Source organism: Budorcas taxicolor, chromosome 24, assembly GCF_023091745.1.
Source record: "Budorcas taxicolor isolate Tak-1 chromosome 24, Takin1.1, whole genome shotgun sequence".
Classification (NCBI taxonomy): domain Eukaryota; kingdom Metazoa; phylum Chordata; class Mammalia; order Artiodactyla; family Bovidae; genus Budorcas; species Budorcas taxicolor.
This window is the reverse complement of record NC_068933.1, coordinates 641,401-659,558: the sequence shown is the minus strand read 5'-3', so window position 1 is coordinate 659,558 and position 18,158 is coordinate 641,401.

Genomic DNA, 18,158 nt, shown 5'->3' with positions numbered 1-18,158 from the left:
AAAGGGAATCAAGACTCCTTTCGAGTTTTGAGAGGGCACTTGGGATTGCATTCGAGGTGCTGAGGGGACCTGGGCCTCATCTCATGTTGAGGGGGTGAATCTCCTGGTTTTCTTGAGTTGCATTGGAAGTGTAGGGTTCTTCTCAATTTGCCACGGGGACTGGTGTATCTTCAGGGAAGTTAAGGATCCTTTTGAGTTGCGAGGGGCAATGCTGGATTGCTCTCGAGTCACTGCAGGAGAATTGGACCTCATCTCGCATTGAGAGGCAATTTGGTGGCATTTCTCGAGTTGCAGCATGAAGCTCTATGTTCCTCTTGAGTTGCAACGGACCTCACGGAACCTCTCGTATTGCCACAGGGAATTCAACTCTGTTCGAGCAGTGAGGGGGAACGCGAGATTGCTCTCGAGGCACTGCAGGGCAATAGGGCCTCATCTTGCATTGAAGGGGGAATCTCGTGGTTTCTCGAGTTGCAGTGGGAAGTTTGGGTTCTTCTCCAGTTGTGTCAGGGACCTCAGGGAACCTTTCATGGTGCCTTCAGAAGTGTCATGCCTCCTTTCACGTTGTGGGGGCATGTTGGGATTCCTTTCCAGTCGCTGCTTGGGAATACGGACTCATCTCAAATTGAGGCGGAACACTCAGTGGTCCTCTCCAGTTGTGACAGGGATCTCGGGGTTCCTATCGAGTGTCAACATGGGAGTCAGGCCTTGACTCGTTTTGAGACATGGGACGGTGCCTTCCTCTTGAGCTGCAAAAGCAGTGTCATGCCTCCTGTCGAGTTCAGGAGGGGATTTGTGCTTTTTTTTCCGAGCTGCAACGGGGGAGTCAGAACTCTCTTCGTTTTCTGAGGGATCTTTGGGGTTACATTCAGGGCTTTTCTTGAGTTGAGGGGAAACTCGGTGTCCTTTTGACTTGTGGCAGGAACCCAGGGGTTCCTCTCCAGTTTCAATAGGTGAGACATTCCTACTCTTGAAGTGTGAGTGGAAAGTCAGAACTCCTCTCAAGTTGAAGCAGGGGAATCAGTGCTTATCTCAAGATGAGGTGGTGAATATGGGGTTCATCTCAATTTGAGGCAGGCTATTTGGGGTGACTCTCAAGTTGTGATGGCTACTTTGGGAAAGCTCTTGAGTTGCCCAAAAGACATCAAGCCTCCTGTCGTGTTCCAAGAGGGAACTCAGGATTGCTCTTGAGGCGCTGCAGGGGTTAAGGACCTCATCTCACGTTGAAGGGGGAATGTTGTGGTTTTTCTCAAGTTGTGGCGGGAAGATGGGGTTTCTTGAGTTGCACCAAGGACCTCAGGGTGCCTCTTGTTTTGCCTCAGGGAAGTCAAGACTCCTTTCGAGCAGCAAGTGGAGCACAGGATTTCTCTCGAGTCACTGCAAGGAATTTGGGTCTCATCTCCAACTGAGGTGGGTATCTGGCATGAAGCTTTGGGTTCCTCTCGAGCTTCAGTGGGGACGTCAGGGAGCCTCTCCTGTTGCCTCAGGGAAATCAGGCCTCCTTTCAAGTTGCAAGGGGCACCTTGTAATTCCTCTTGAGTCACTGCCGGAGAATTGTGAGGGGTGTCATATCGAAATGAGATGGGTAACTCGGGGCTCCTCTCCAGTTGCAACAGTGATCTTGGAGTTCCTATCAAGTTTCAACAGGGGAGTCAGACCTCGTCTCGTGTTTAGTCATGGAACTCAACTTTCCTCTCTAGTTGGACAAGGGGTGTCAGGTCTCCTTTCAAGTTGCAATGGGGAACTTGGGCCTTTTCCAAAGGTGCAACAGGGGACTCAAAGCTGCCTTCACCTTGTGAGGGGATCCTCGGGTTCCATTCGAGTCAATGCAGGGAAATCAGGCCTTATCTCGATTTTAGGTGCCTTATCTCATGTTGTGTTGTAACTGGTGTCCTTTCAAATTGCAGCAGGAATCGCAGGGTTCCTTTCAAAATTCAATCAGTGAGACAGGCCTCCTCTTGAGTTGAGAGGGGAAAGTGGGGAATCCTCTCGAGTTGAAGCAGGGGAATTGGCCCTCAGCTCGAGATCAGTTGGGAGCATGGGACTCTTCTCTAATTGTCGTGGGAAATTCGAGGTTCCTCTCACCTTGTGATGGGTATATTCAGGAACCTCTTGAGTTGAATAAAGAGAGTCAAGGCTCCTTCATATTTCAAGTGGGAACTCGGGCTTGCACTCATGGTGCTGCAGAGGAAAAGGGCATCATCTCACATTTAAGGGGGAAATCTTTGTTTTTCTCGAGTTGAAGTTATAAGGTCGGGGTTCCTCTCGAGTTGCGATGGGAAACTCAGGGAATATCTTATGTTTCCTCAGGGAAGTCAAGTGCCCTTTCAAGTTGTGAGGGAGGGCTCGAGTTCGCTCTTGAGTCACTGCAGTTGAAATGGGCATCATCTTGCACTGAAGGGGGAATCTCACAGTTTCAGCTGGAAGCATTGGCTTCCTCTGGAGTTGCAACAGAGAACTTAGAGAACCTTTCATATTGCCTCAGGGAAGTCAGGCCTCTTTTCAAATTGCGAGGGGGCACCTCGGGATTCCTCTGGAGCCGCTGAAGTGGAATATGGCCTCATCTCTAGTTGAGAGTTTCAACAGGGAAGTCAGGCCTTGTCTCATTTTGAGGCATGGAACTCCGCTTTCCTCTCAAGTTGTCAAAGAAGTCTCAGGCCTTCTATCTAGTTGAGGCAGGGATTTTTGGCTTTTTCTCGAGGTGCAACAGGGTAATCAAACCTCCCTTCCTGTTGTGAGGGGATAACTGGGGTTCCGTTTGAGTTGGTGCAAGGGAATCAGGCATAATTTCGAGTTGAGGGGGTACTCGGTGTCCTTTTGACTTGTGGCAGGAAACCTGGGGTTTCTCTCGAGTTTCGACGGGTGAGACAGGCCTCCTCTTGATGTGCGAGAAGAAAGTTGGGATTTCTGTTGGGTTGAAGCAGGGGAATTGGCTCTCTTCTCGAGATGAGGTGTGGAATACGGGGATCTTCTCGAGTTGTGTTGGGAAACACGTGTTTCTTTTGGATTTGTGACAGGTATCTCAGGGAACCTCTTGAGTTTCCTAAAGATAGTGAAGCATCCTTTCGAGTATCGAGAGGGAACTTGGGATTGCTCTCAAGGCACTGCAGGGAAAAATTACCTCATCATGTGTTCAGGGGGGAATCTCGTGGTTTTTCTTGAGTAGTGGTGAGAAACTTGGGGTTCTTCTTGAGTTGTGACAGGGACATCAGGGAACATCTCGTGTTGCCTCAGGGAAATCAAGTCTCCTTTCGAGTTGCAATGGGTATTGCAGGATTGTCCTTGAGTCACTGCAGGGATATAGGGCCTCATCTCGAGTTTAGCCATGAGACTCAGGGTTACTCTCCAGTTGCAACAAGGTACTCTGGGTTCCTATCAAGATTCAATAGTGGAGTCTTGCCTCATCTCCTGTTGATGCATGGAATTCCTCATTCCTCTCGAGTTATAAACTGGGTGTCAGGCCTCCTGTCAAGTTGAGGCAGAGAACTCGGGAATTTTCTAGAGGTGCAACATGGCAGTCAGACATGTTCCTTCGTGTTGTGAGAGGAAACTCATGGTTCCATTGGAGTCGTTGCAGGAGAATCAGGACTTATCTCTAGTTGAGCGGAAACTCGGGATCCATTAGACCTTCAGCAGGAACCTCAGGGTTTCTCTCTATTTCCAATAAGTTACATAGGCGTCCTCTTGAGATGCAATGGGAAACTCAGGATTCCTCTCGAATTGAAGCTGGGGAATTGGCCCTCATCTAGAGATGAGGTGGGGAACATCATGCTCTTCTCGAGTTTTGGCGGGAAACTCGGGGTGCCTCTCGAGTTACTCCAGTGTAATAGGGCCTTATCCCTAATTGTGGTGGGAGACTCGGGTTCCTCTCCCGTTGTGACAGGGATCTCGGGGTCCCTATTGAGTTTCAACACAGGAGTCAGGCCTCGTCTCCAGTTTAGGAATGGAACTCCACTTTCCTCTGGAGTTGTAAATGGGGTGTCAGGCCTCCTGTTGAGTAGAGGCGTGGAACTCGGGCTTTTTCTAGACATGCAACAGTGGAGTCTGACCTCCGTTCTTTTTTGTTAGGGGAACTTTGGGGTTATATTTGAGACCCTGCAAGGCAGTCTGATCTTATCTCGAGTTGAAGGGGAACTTGGTGTCCTTCTGACTTGTGGAAGGAATATCAGGATTCTTCTCAAGTTGCAATAGTTGAGACAGGCCTTCTTTTGAGATGATAGGGGAACGTTGGGATTTGTCTCGAGTTGAAGCAGGGGAATCCACCCTCAATCAAGATGAGGTGGGGAACACGGGGCTCTTTTAATTTGCGGCAGGAAACACAGGGTTCCTCTTGAGTTGCAACGGGTATCTCGGGGAACCTTTGGAGTTGCATAAAGGGAGTCAAGCCTCCTTTTGAGTTGTGAAGGGGATTGCAGGTTTGCTCTTGAATCACTGCAGGGAAATCGAGCCACATCTCGTGCTGAAGGGGGAATGTTGTAATTTTACTCAAGTTGCAGAGGGAAGCTTGAGCTCCTCTCCCCAAGGGAGAGGGAGACGGGGGCCTCAGGGAGCCTCTCGTGTTGCCTCAGGGAAGTCAAGCCTCCTTTCAAGTTGTGAGGTGCACCTCGGAATTCCTCTCGAGTCGCTGCAGGGAAATAGGGCCTCATCTCCATTTGAGGCAGAAAACTGTGGGTTGTTCTCCAGTTGGGACAGCTATCTCAGGGTTTATATCGAGTTTCAACAGGGGAGTCAAGCCTAGTCTCTTATTGAGACATGGAACTCCGATTTACTCCCTAGTTGAAAAAAGGGTGCAGTCCTCCTGTTGAGTTGAGGTGGGAAATTCGCGCTTGTTTCAGTCATGTAACATGGGAGTCAGACCTCCCTTCGTGTTGTGAGGGGGAAACTCGGGGTCCCATTCAAGTTGCTGCAGGGGAATCAGGCCTTATGTCAAGTTGAGGAGGAACTCTGTTTCCTTTCAACCTGCACCAGGAAATTCGGGGTTCCTCTTGACTGAGACAGGTCTCTTCTTGAGGTGTGACTGTAAAGTCCAGATTCCTCTCAAGTCCGCGAAAGGGAATTTGCCCTCATCTAGAGCTGATGTAGGGAACACGGGACTCTTCTAAGTTGTGGCCGGAAACACTGGGTTGCTCTTGAGTTACAACGGGTATCTCGGGGAACCTCTGGCATTGGATAAAGAGAGTCGAGCCTTCTTTCCTGTTATAAGGGGTATGAGGGATTGCTCTCGACCACTGCAGGAAAACTGGGCCTCATCTCACCTTGAGGAAGAAATCTCTTGGTTATTCTTGAGTTGTGACGAGGAGCTTGGAGATCCTCTCGAGTTGTGGCAGGGACCTCAGGGAACCTCTCGTGTTGCCTCAGGGAAGTCAGGCCTCCTTTCGATTTGCAAGGGGAAACTCGGGATCCTTCTCAAGTTGTGGCATGGGAATAGGGCCTCATCTCGAGTTGAGAGGGAAAGTCGGGGTTTCTGTCTAATTCTGACAGGGATCTCAGAGTTCCTATCGAGTGTGAACAGGGGAGTCAGGCCTCGTCTTATGTTGAGACATGGATCTCTACTTTCCTCTCAAGCTGTAAAAGGGATGTCAGGCCTCCTGTCGAGTTGCTCCAGGTTAATAGGGCCTCACACGAATTGAGGCTGGAGACTCGGCTTTTCTCTCCATTTGCGCAAGCTCGGGGTTCCTATTGAGTTTCAACACTGGAGTCAGGCCCCATCTCCCCTTGAGGCATGGAACTCCACTTTCCTCTCGAATTGTAAAAGGGTGGTCAGGTCTCCTGTCAAGTAGAGCCGTGGGACTTGGGCTTTTTCTAGAGGTGCAACAGGAGAGTCAGACCTCCCTTCATGTTGTGAGGGGAAACTCGTGGTTCCATTCGAGTTGCTGCAGGCTAATCAAGCCTTATCTCTAGTTGAGGGGAAACTCGGGTTTCTTTAGGCTTGCAGCTGGAATCTCAGGGTTTCTCTCGAGTTCCAATAGATGACACAGGTGTCCTCTTGTGATGCAAGGGGAAAGTCAGGATTCCTCTCAACTCGAACCAGGGAAATTGGCCCTCATCTCGAGGTGAGGTGGGGAAGATGGGGCTCTTCTCTGGTTTTGACGGGAAACATGTGTTTCCTCTGGAGTTGGGATGGGTATCTCAAGGAACCTCACGAATAACATAAAGCTAGTGAAGCCTCCTTTCAATTCTCAAGAGGGAACTCGGAATTGCTCTTGAGGCGCTGCAGGGGAAAATTCCCTCATCTCGTGTTGAGGGGGGAATTTTATGGTTTTTCTCAAGTTGTGGCAGGAAGCTTGAGGTTCCTGTGGAGTTGCAATGGGGACCTCAGGGAACCTCTCGTGTTCCCTCAGGGACGTCAAGACTCCTTTCAAGTTGCAAGGGAGAGCGCAGGATGGCTCTCAAGTCAGTGCAGGGGAATTGGACCTCATTTCATATTGAAGGGGGAATCTTGTGGTTTTTCTCGAGTTGCAGCAAGATGATGTGGGTTCCTGTAGAGTTGGGACAGGGAAATAAGGGAACCTCTCATGTTGCCTCAGAGAAGTCAGGCCTCCTTTCACGTTGACAGGGGCACCTCAGGATTCCTTTAGAGTCACTGCAGTGGAATAAGGCCACATCTCATGTTGAGGAGGGAAATCAGGGTTCCTCTCCAATTGTGACAGGGATATCGGGATTCCTACCGAGTTTCAACAGGGGAGTCAGGCCTAGTCTCACTTTGAGGCATGGATCCCCGCTTTCCTCTCGAGTAGTAAAACAGGTGTGAAGCCTCCTGTTTAGTTGAGGCAGGGAACTGGGGCTTTGTCTAGAGCTGCAACATGAGAGTCAGACCTCCCTTCGTGTTCTGAGGAGATACTCGGGTTTCCATTTGCTCCGTGTAGGGGAATCATTTCTTATCTTGAGTTGAGGTGGAACCCTGTGTGCTTCCGAATTGCGGCCGAAACTGTGGGGTTCCTCTTGAGTTTCAGTAGGTAAGACAGGCCTCCCCTTGACGAGCGTGTGTAAAGTCAGGATTCCTCTCTAGTCGAAGCAGGGGAATTGGCCCTCATATTGAGATCAGTTGGTGAATATGGAGTACATCTCAAGTTTTGGCAGGAAACTCGGGGTACCTCTTGAATTATGATGAGAACCTCAGGGAACCTATCATGTTACCTCAGGAAGTCACTCCTCCTTTCAAGTTGCAAGGGGCACCTCGGGATTCCTCTTGAGTCTCTGCAGGGGAATAGTGCTTCATCTTGAATTGAAGCATGAAATTCAGGGTTCCTCTCCAGTTGTGACAGTGATCTCGGGGTTCCTATATTGTTTCAACAGCAAAATTAGGCCTCGTCTTGTTTTGAAGCATGGAACTGTGCTTTCCTCTCGTATTGTAAAAGGGCCTCCTCTCTTAGGCCTCCTGTCGAGTTCAGGCAGGAACTTGGTCTTTTTCTAGAGGTGCAACAAGGGAGACAGACGTCCCTGGGTATTGTGAGGGGATACTCAGGGTTCGATCTGAGTAGGGCCAGGGGAATCAGGCCTTATCCCAGGTTGAGTGGGAACTCGGTGTCCTTTAGAATTGTGGCATTAAACTGAGGGGTTCCTCTGGGGCTTCAATAGGTGAGACATACCTCCTCTTGAGGTGTGCATGGAAAGTCGGGATTCCTCTTTAGTCGAAGCAGGGAAATCTGACCTTATCTCGAGATGAGGTGGGGAACACGGGGCTCTTCTCGGGTTTTGGCAGGAACCTTGGGGTTCCTCTCGAGTTGCGACAAGAATCTAGGGAAGCTCTTGAGTTGCATAAAGGGAGTCAGGCCTCTTTTCCAGTTTGAGAGGGAACTAAGAATTGCTCTGGAGGCGCTACAGGGGAAAATGACCTCATGTCACATTGAGGGGAGGAATCTCATGGTTTTTCTTGAGCTGTGGCGGGAAGCTTGGTGTTCCTCTCGAGTTGCCACGTGGACCTTGGGGAATCCCTCTTGTTGCCCCAGGCAAGTGAAGTTTCCTTTCAAGTTGCAAGGGGGCAGCTTGATTTTCTTTTGTGTCACTGCAGAGGAATAAGGTTGGGCCTCATCTCGAGTTGAAGCAGGAAACTCAGGGTTCCTCTCCAGTTTCGATGGGCATCTCAGGGTTTCATATTGAGTTTCAGGGGAATTCAGGCCTCGTCTTGTGTTGAGGCATTGAACTCTGCTTTCCTCTCGAGTTGTAAAAAGGCTGTCAGGTCTCCTGTCCAGTTGAGTTGGGGAACTTGGGCTTTTTCTAGAGATGCTACAAGGGAGTCAGACCTCTCTTCTCATGAGGGGATACTCGGAGTTCCTTTGAGTCGATGCAGGGTAATAAGGCATTATTTCGACTTGAGGGCATTCTCGGTGTCCTTTTGACTCTTACAGGAATCCTGGGGTTCCTCTCGAGTTTCAATATGTGATACAGGCCTCCTCTTGACGTGCAAGGCTAACGTTGGGATTTCTCTCAGATGGAAGCAGAGGAATCAGCCCTCATCTCGAGTTGAGTTGAGGAAGACGGGGCTCTTCTCAAGTTGTGTCGCCAAGCTCAGGGTTACTCTCCAGTTTCGACGGGGATCTCAGGGTTCCTATAGAGTTTCAACTGGGGAGTCAGGCCTCGTCTCATGTTGAGGCATGGAACTCAGCTTTCCTCTTGAGTTGTAAAAGGGATGTCAGGCTTCCTCTCGAGTTGAGGAGGGGAACTTGAGCTTTTTCTATATGTTCAACAAGGGAGTCAGAACTTCCTTCACGTTGTGAGGGGCTACTCAGGGTTTCATTCGAGTAAGTGCAGGAGAATCAGGCCTTATCTCCAGGTGAGTGGGAACTCAGGATTCTTTCGAATTGTGACAGGAACTGAGGGGTTCCTCTCAAGTTTCAATAGGTGAGACAGACCTCCTCTTGAGGCGCGAGGGTAAAGTCGGGGTTTTTCTCGAGTTGAAGCATGGGAATCTGCCCTCATCTCGAGATGAGTTGGGGAACACAGGGCTCTTCTTGAGTTGTGGAGGGAATCTCAGGTTTCTTCTTGAGTTGCCACAGGTATCTTGGGGAACCTCCTGAGGTGCACAAAGGGAGTCAAGTCTCCTTTCAAGTTTCTAGAGAGAACTCGGGCTTGCACTCAAGGCACTGCAGAGGAAAAATGTCTCATCTCACCCTGCATTGAGAGGGAAATCTCCTTGTCTTTTTCAAGTTGTGGCAGGAAGTTTGGGTTCCTCTTGACTTGTGGCGGGGACCTCAGAAAACCTCTAGTGTTGCCTCAGTGAAGTCGATGATCCTTTTGTATTGTGAGGGGAAGCACAGGATTGCTCTCAAGTCACTGCAGTGGAATGGGGCCTCATCTCGCATTTGGGGGGAATCTCATGGTGTTTCTTGCAATGCAGCAGGAAGATTTGTTTTCCTCTAGAGTTGCAATGGGGATGTCAGGGAACCTCTCATATTGCCTCAGGGAAGTCAGGCCTCCTTTCTTGTTGCGTGGGGAACCTCAGGATTCCTCTAAAGTCACTGCAGGGGAAGAGGGCCTCATCTCAAGTTGAGGAGGGAAACTCAAACTTGGGTTTCTTTCTTGAGTTGCAACAGGTATCTTGGGGGAACCTCTTGAGTTGCACATAGGGAGTCAAGCCTGCTTTCGAGTTTAGAGAGGGAACTCGGGCTTGCTCTCAAGGCCCTGCAGAGGAAACAGACCTCATTCACATTGAGGGGGAAATCTCGTGTTTTCTCGAGTTGCAGCGGGAAGCTTGGTGTTCCTCTCGAGTTGCGACGGGTACCTCAGGGAATCTCGTGTATTGCCTAAGAGAAGTCAAGTCTCCTTTTGAGATGTGAGGGAGGTGCGAGATTGCTCTCGAGTCACTGCAGGGGAATTGAGCATTGTCTCGCACTGAGTTGGGAATCTAGTGATGGTTCTCGAGTTTCCGTGGGAAGGGTTGGGTTCCTCTCGAGTTCCAACTGGGACGTCACGGAACCTCTCATGTTGCCTTAGGGAAGTCCAGCTTCATTTCAAGCTGCGAGGGGCACATACAGATTCCTTTCGAGTCACTACAGGGGAATAGGTCCTCATCTCCCATTGAGGGGAAATCTTGTGGTGTTTGTCTAGTTGCGGTGGAAAGCTCTGGGTTCCTCTAGAGTTGAGATGGGCACGTCAGGGAACCTCTCTTGTTGCCTAAGGGATGTCAGGCCTCCTTTCACATTTCAAGGGTCACCTCGAGATTCCTTGAGTCACTGCAGGGGAACAGGGCCTCATCTCGATTTGAAGAGGGAAACTCAGGGTTCCTCTCCAGTTGAGACAGGGATCTTGGGGTTCTCATGGAGTTTCAATACAGAAGTCAGACCTAAGCTTGTGTTGCAGCATGGAACTCCACTTTCCTCTTGAGTTATAAAAGGGGTGTCGGGCCTCTTGTCCTGCTGAGGTGGGAAACTAGGGCTTTTCCTAGAGGTGCTACAAGGGAGTTAGACCTGCCTTCGTGTTTTGAGTGCCTACTTGGGGTTCCATTCGAGTCGATGCAGAGAAATCAGGCCTTATCTCGCGTTGAGACGGAACTCAGTGTCCTTTCAAATTGAAGCAGAAACATCATGTTTGCTCTCAAGTTTCAATAGGTGAGACAGGCCTCTTTTTGAGGTGCCAAGTTATACTCAGGATTCCTCTCGAGTCCAAGCAGGAGAAATGGCCTTCATCTCGAGAAGAGTTGGGGAACACAGGGATATTCTTGAGTTGTGGTGGAAAACTCAGGGTTCCTCTAAGTTGGTGACAAGTATTTGGGGAACCTTGTGTGCCGGGAGCCAGCACGGGAGATCCCACCCATGACAAGGTCATGCAGAAGAGCCTGACAGGGCAAGGCGGATCAGGTCTCAAGGGATCCTCTGCCTGAACATCTACCCCAAAACCAGAATCTGTCTATTTTATTATTTCATGTCTCTCACCAACACCTCTGACATTAACAGGGGGCTGTCCCTGACCACCTTTCTCTGAAGAAAATCAACTTAGAGCTTTGGTTAATAAGTCTCCTGGGCATAATAAGAGTGTTTCAATTCAAACCCCTTGGATAGCTTTCTAACTTGCCTGACAGGTTTATCTGGACTTTTACAACTACACATATGATTGTTTACAGCCTCCCAACCGTGAGAGGCATGGGAAGCTTAAAATATTCTATGAATGCAGAGCCTTTTGAGGAGTTAAAAATCATTAGAATAGAGCTGGCCAAGAGTTTCATTGTTGAGCCAATACTTGCTGCCAAGTTTTCATATCCTTTATTTGTTGTGTACCCAGGAGTGCATTAATTAATATAGTTGGTATATAGAAAAAACCAAGTAGCAATATTAGATCTTTGAGTTAAGTATTTTCTTTGTTGTAACCCACTGCACCTTTGTTCTATAAGGATGTAACTTTATTTAGTACTTTGAGGGTGATGCAGATTAAAGAAAACATTTCAAGGGAAAATGAGTTTTTTGGTTGATTAACATTTATCAAGGAAAAAAGCCATAAAATGTTAACAGGCCTCCTGGCCAGAAGATAATATAAATCACCTGAGACCTTTTGTATATGGAAAGGTATGCAGAAAGAAAGCCTGATATCGATAAGGGTCAGGACTGCTGCCCCTGCATGACTCTGCATCTTCCATTATGTAAAACCTAGGGTATATAAGCACCTTTTGAAAATAAAGTTATGGGGTTTTTACACAAGCTTGGCCTCCCTCATGTCAATTCTCTCTCTCTCTCGCTCTCCCTCCCTCTCTTTTTCAGGCTGATCCCTTGGAACACAGAGTCTCTCTGCGTTCAATTTTCTGCCTGGGCTTCTAAGACCCGCGCGAGAGGGAGCCCAAGGCAGGGCACCCTCCACTATTCAAGTGGGCGCCTGTGGCCTACCTGAACAGAGCAAGTCTCTTGTCTTGAGACTTTTATTAGCTTTTTGTGCAAACCAAGGAATATCAAGCCTTTCTCTCCTCTATTTTCTTAACTGTTTTCTTATCTCTATATATATCTGTAAGTCTATAAATCTATATCTATATACCTTTCTCGCCTCACCATCCACGCTTCGGATACCCTGGATCCAACTGGGGCTGGACCCTGGTAAGTCGCGCCCAGAACAGGCTATTCGAAGATAGGTCTCCCCCAGTGCTCAGTTTTCGGGACAGTTAGGACCACACTCAGGGTGTCCGGGACCCCCCTGCATAAGATAGGTAGGGTAAGTAGGAGTGGGAAGGGTTAAAGTGTTAACGGGTTGAAAAGAAACCTACTTTCTAAGGGTTGAATAGAAACCTACTTTCTAAGGGTTGAAAAGAAACCCCTCTTTACAAAGGCTGAAATGAAACCTTCTTTATAAGACTTAAATTTCTGACATGGATAATGGTGAGTCAAAAGAAAGACAGCTTTTTATAGGAATAATCTTGCAATTGTTATGGATGGTCTAATCGCGGATGTTTCCCTTAAGCTCCTGGGAGTGGATGGCCTGACTGGGGAGGTTTCTCTTAAACTCCTGGGAGCAGATGGAAAGAGGAATTAAAGTTAAGAAAACCAATATTCATTCCCTTTTTGCATTTGTACAAAAGCAATGTCCTTGGTTTCCAGAAGAGGGCACTGTTAACTTAGATACTTGGGAAAGAGTAGGAAAACAGCTAAAAACTTACTATACTGAACATGGTCCGGAAAAGGTGCCTACTGATGCCTTTTCCTTATGGAATATAATTAGAGATGCTTTAGACCCTGCTCCCGAATCTGAAAAGGTACATGTTAAAGAGGAAAGTGAAGGAAAAAAGGTACTTGTAAAAGAGGAAGGTGAGGAAAAAGAGGCAATACCTACTTATCAGCAGTTAAATGAAATGCTAGCTGCTATCACTGCCAATGAACATGTAGAAGATAGGGATGAGAAAAAAGATCAGCTTTCCCCTCAGCATGAGGAAGATTTAGAGGAAACAGCTCTATACCATTCTGACGAAGACTGGCCTCTCTTAGATAAAGATGCTCCCAGGAGTTTAAGAGAAACCTCCCCAATCAGACCATCTGCTCCCAGGAGTTTAAGAGAAACCTCCCCAGTCAGGCCATCCACTCCCAGGAGCTTAAGGGAAACATCTGCGATTAGACCATCCATAAGATTTAAACATCAAACAGTTAAAAGATCTCTGGAGTATGAAGAGAAAGACGTGGGACACTCTGGCCCTCCCCTGCCCCCCACCCCGTCCTTATAGCGGTGAGTGGCCTCCACTAGAAACTCCCCAGAGAAGGGTTTTTCTAGCCCTGGAGGTGAATTTGATCCCCACCTTGAGGCTTGTTTTCCTGTAATATTTGACAAAAGCAGTGGGGGAAGGGCTCCCCACTGGGAACCCATTCCAATGAAAATGGTTAAAGTACTCAGATGGGCTTGTGCTTCGTATGGGCCTAAAGCCCCATACACTATACAATTGGTAGAGGCCTTAGCAGTCAGATGGATGTCACCCTATGACTGGAAGACAGTCGCTAAGGCTTGTCTATCTGGAGGGCAATATGCACTTTGGAGAGCTGAATATGATGATCTTGTCCAAAAACAAGCCAATAACCAAAAATATGGTCCAAAATATATTGTAAAAGTATGTTGACAGGGACTAATGAATTCGGAGCACTTAAAGATCAGATGGGATTAGACAAAATTACTCTAAACCAAGTAACCGCCTGCACCCTTGCAGTTTGGCAATTGTTACCTGAAGGGAAAGAATCAACTTCTTCCTTTTCAAACATCAAACAAAAACCAGAAGAGCCATATGAGTACTTTATTTCATGACATACAGAGGCAGTTCATAGAGTAATTTCTTTTTTCTTTCTTTCTTTTTTTTTTTTACTTTATTTTACTTTACAATGCTGTATTGGTTTTGCCATACATTGACATGAATCCACCTGTACATGCGTTCCCAAACATGAACCCCCCTCCCACCTCCCTCCCCATAACATCTCTCTGGGTCATCACCGTGCACCAGCCCCAAGCATGCTGTATCCTGCGTCGGACATAGACTGGTGATTCGATTCTTACATGATAGCATACATGTTACAATGCCATTCTCCCAAATCATCCCACCCTCTCCCTCTCCCTCTGAGTACAAAAGTCCGTTATACACAGCTGTGTCTTTTTTGCTGTCTTGCATACAGGGTCGTCATTGCCATCTTTCTAAATTCCATATATATGTGTTAGTATACTGTACTGGTGTTTTTCTTTCTGGCTTACTTCACTCTGTATAATCGGCTCCAGTTTCATCCATCTCATGAGAACTGATTCAAATGTATTCTTTTTAACAGCTGAGTAATACTCCATTGTGTACATGTACCACAGCTTTCTTATCCATTCATCTGCTGATGGACATCTAGGTTGTTTCCATGTCCTGGCTATTATAAACAGTGCTGTGATGAATATTGGAGTACATGTGTCTCTTTCCACTCCGGTTTCCTCAGTGTGTATGCCCAGCAGTGGGATTGCTGGGTCATAAGGGAGTTCTATTTGCAATTTTTAAAGGAATCTCCACACTGTTCTCCATAGTGGCTGTACTAGTTTGCATTCCCACCAACAGTGTAGGAGGGTTCCCTTTTCTCCACACCCTCTCCAGCATTTATTGCTTGCAGATTTTTGGATCGCAGACATTCTGACTGGTGTGAGTTGGTACCTCATTGTGGTTTTGATTTGCATTTCTCTAATAATGAGTGATATTGAGCATCTTTTCATGTGTTTGTTAGCCATCTGTATGTCTTCTTTGGAGAAATGTCTATTTAGTTCTTTGGCCCATTTTTTGATTGGGTCGTTTATTTTTCTGGAATTGAGCTGCATAAGTTGCTTGTATATTTTTGAGATTAGTTGTTTGTCAGTTGCTTCATTTGCTATTATTTTCTCCCATTCAGAGTGGGAGAAAAAAAAAGTGTCTTTTCATTTTGCTTATATTTTCCTTTGTTGTGCAGAAGCTTTTAATTTTAATTAGATCCCATTTGTTTATTTTTGCTTTTATTTCCAGAATTCTGGGAGGTGGATCATAGAGGATCCTGCTGTGATGTATGTCGGAGAGTGTTTTGCCTATATTCTCCTCTAGGAGTTTTATAGTTTCTGGTCTTACATTTACATCTTTAATCCATTTTGAGTTTATTTTTGTGTATGGTGTTAAAAAGTGATCTAGTTTCATTCTTTTACAAGTGGTTGACCAGTTTCCCCAGCACCACTTGTTAAAGAGATTGTCTTTACTCCATTGTATATTCTTGCCTCCTTTGTCAAAGATAAGGTGTCCATATGTGTGTGGATTTACTCTGGGCTTTCTATTTTGTTCCATTGATCTATATTTCTGTCTTTGTGCCAGTACCATACTGTCTTGATGACTGTGGCTTCCTGAAGTCAGGCAAGTTGATTCCTCCAGTTCCATTCTTCTTTTTCAAGATTGCTTTGGCTATTCGAGGTTTTTTGTATTTCCATACAAATCTTGAAATTATTTGTTCTAGTTCTGTGAAAAATATGGCTGGTAGCTTAATAGGGATTGCGTTGAATTTGTAAATTGCTTTGGGTAGTATACTCATTTTCACTATATTGATTCTTCTGATCCATGAACAGCGTATATTTCTCCATCTATTAGTGTCCTCTTTGATTTCTTTCACCAGTGTTTTATAGTTTTCTATGTATAGGTCTTTAGTTTCTTTAGGTAGAAATATTCCTAAGTATTTTATTCTTTTCGTTGCAATGGTGAATGGAATTGTTTCCTTAATTTCTTTTCCTACTTTCTCATTATTAGTGTATAGGAATGCAAGTGATTTCTGTGTGTTGATTTTATATCCTGCAACTTTACTATATTCATTGATTAGCTCTAGTGATTTTCTGGTGAAGTCTTTAGGGTTTTCTATGTAGAGGATCATGTCATCTGCAAACAGTGAAAGTTTTACTTCTTCTTTTCCAATTTGGATTCCATTTATTTCTTTTTCTGCTCTGATTGCTGTGGCCAAAACTTCCAAAACTATGTTGAATAGTAGCAGTGAAAGTGGGCACCCTTGTCTTGTTCCTGACTTTAGGGGAAATGCTTTCAATTTTTCACCATTGAGGATAATGTTTGCTGTGGGTTTGTCATATATAGCTTTTATTATGTTGAGCTATGTTCCTTCTATTCCTGCTTTCTGGAGAGTTTTTATCATAAATGGATGTTGAATTTTGTCAAAGACCTTCTCTGCATCTATTGAGATAATCATATGGTTTTTATTTTTCAATTTGTTAATGTGGTGAATTACATTGATTGATTTGCAGATATTGAAGAATCCTTGCATCCTTGGGATAAAGCCCACTTGGTCATGGTGTATGATCTTTTTAATGTGTTGTTGGATTCTGATTGCTAGAATTTTGTTGAGGATTTTTACATCTATGTTCATCAGTGATATTGGCCTGTAGTTTTCTTTTTTTGTAGTATCTTTGTCAGGTTTTGGTATTAGGGTGATGGTGCCCCCATAGAATGAGTTTGGAATTTTCCTTCCTTTGCAATTTTCTGGAAGAGTTTGAGGAGGATAGCTGTTAGCTCTTCTCGAAATTTTTGGTAGAATTCAGCTGTGAAGCCGTCTGGACCTGGGCTTTTGTTTGCTGGAAGATTTCTGATTACAGTTTCAATTTCTGTGCTTGTGATGGGTCTGTTAAGATTTTCTATTTGTTCCTGGTTCAGTTTTGGAAAATTGTACTTTTCTAGGAATTTGTCCATTTCTTCCACGTTGTCCATTTTATTGGCATATAACTGCTGATTGTAGTCTCTTATGATCCTTTGTATTTCTGTGTTGTCTGTTGTGATCTCTCCATTTTCATTTCTAATTTTATTGATTTGATTTTTCTCTCTTTGCTTCTTGATGAGTCTGGCTAGTGGTTTGTCAATTTTATTTATCCTTTCAAAGAACCAGCTTTTGGCTTTGTTGATTTTTGCTATGGTCTCTTTTGTTTCTTTTGCACTTATTTTTGCCCTAATTTTTAAGATTTCTTTCCTTCTACTAACTCTGGGGTTCTCCAATTCTTCCTTTTCTAGTTTCTTTAGTTGTAGAGTTAGGTTATTTATTTGACTTTTTTCTTGTTTCTTGAGGTATGCCTGTATTGCTATGAACTTTCCTCTTAGCACAGCTTTTATAGTGTCCGACAGGTTTTGGGTTGTTGTGTTTTCATTTTCATTCATTTCTATGCATATTTTGATTTCTTTTTTGATTTCTTCTGTGATTTGTTGGTTATTCAGAAGTGTGTTGTTCAGCCTCCATATGTTGGAATTTTTAATAGTTTTCCTCCTGTAATTGAGATCTAATCTTAATGCATTATGGTCAGAAAAGATGCTTGGAATGATTTCGATTTTTTTGAATTTATCAAGTTTAGATTTATGGCCCAGGATGTGATCTATCCTGGAGAATGTTCCATGAGCACTTGAGAAAAAGGTGAAATTCATTGTTTTGGGGTGAAATGTCCTATAGATATCAATTAGGTCTAACTGGTCTAATGTATCATTTAAAGTTTGCGTTTCTTTGTTGATTTTCTGTTTAGTTGATCTGTCCATAGGTGTGAGTGGGGTATTAAAGTCTCCCACTATTATTGTGTTATTGTTGATTTCCCCTTTCGTACTTGTTAGCATTTGTCTTACATATTGCAGTGCTCCTATATTGGGTGCATATATATTTATAATTGTTATATCTTCTTCTTGGATTGATCCTTTGATCATTATGTAGTAGCCTTCTTTGTCTATTTTCACAGCCTTTGTTTTAAAGTCTATTTTATCTGATGTGAGTATTGCCACTCCTGCTTTCTTTTGGTCTCTATTTGCATGGTATATCTTTTTCCAGCCCTTCACTTTCAGTCTGTATGCGTCCCTTGTTTTGAGGTGGGTCTCTTGTAAGCAGCATATAGAGGGGTCTTGTTTTTGTATCCATTAGGCCAGTCTTTGTCTTTTGGTTGGGGCATTCAACCCATTTACGTTTAAGGTAATTATTGATAAGTATGATCCCGTTGCCATTTATTTTATTGTTTTGGGTTCAGGTTTATATGCCCTTTTTGTGTTTCCTGTCTAGAGAATATCCTTGAGAATTTGTTGGAGAGCTGGTTTGGTGGTGCTGAATTCTCTCAGCTTTTGCTTGTCTGTAAAGCTTTTGATTTCTCCTTCGTATTTGAGTGAGATCCTTGCTGGGTACAGTAATCTCGGCTGTAGGTTATTGTCTTTCATCACTTTAAGTATGTCTTGCCATTCCCTCCTGGCCTGAAGAGTTTCTATTGAA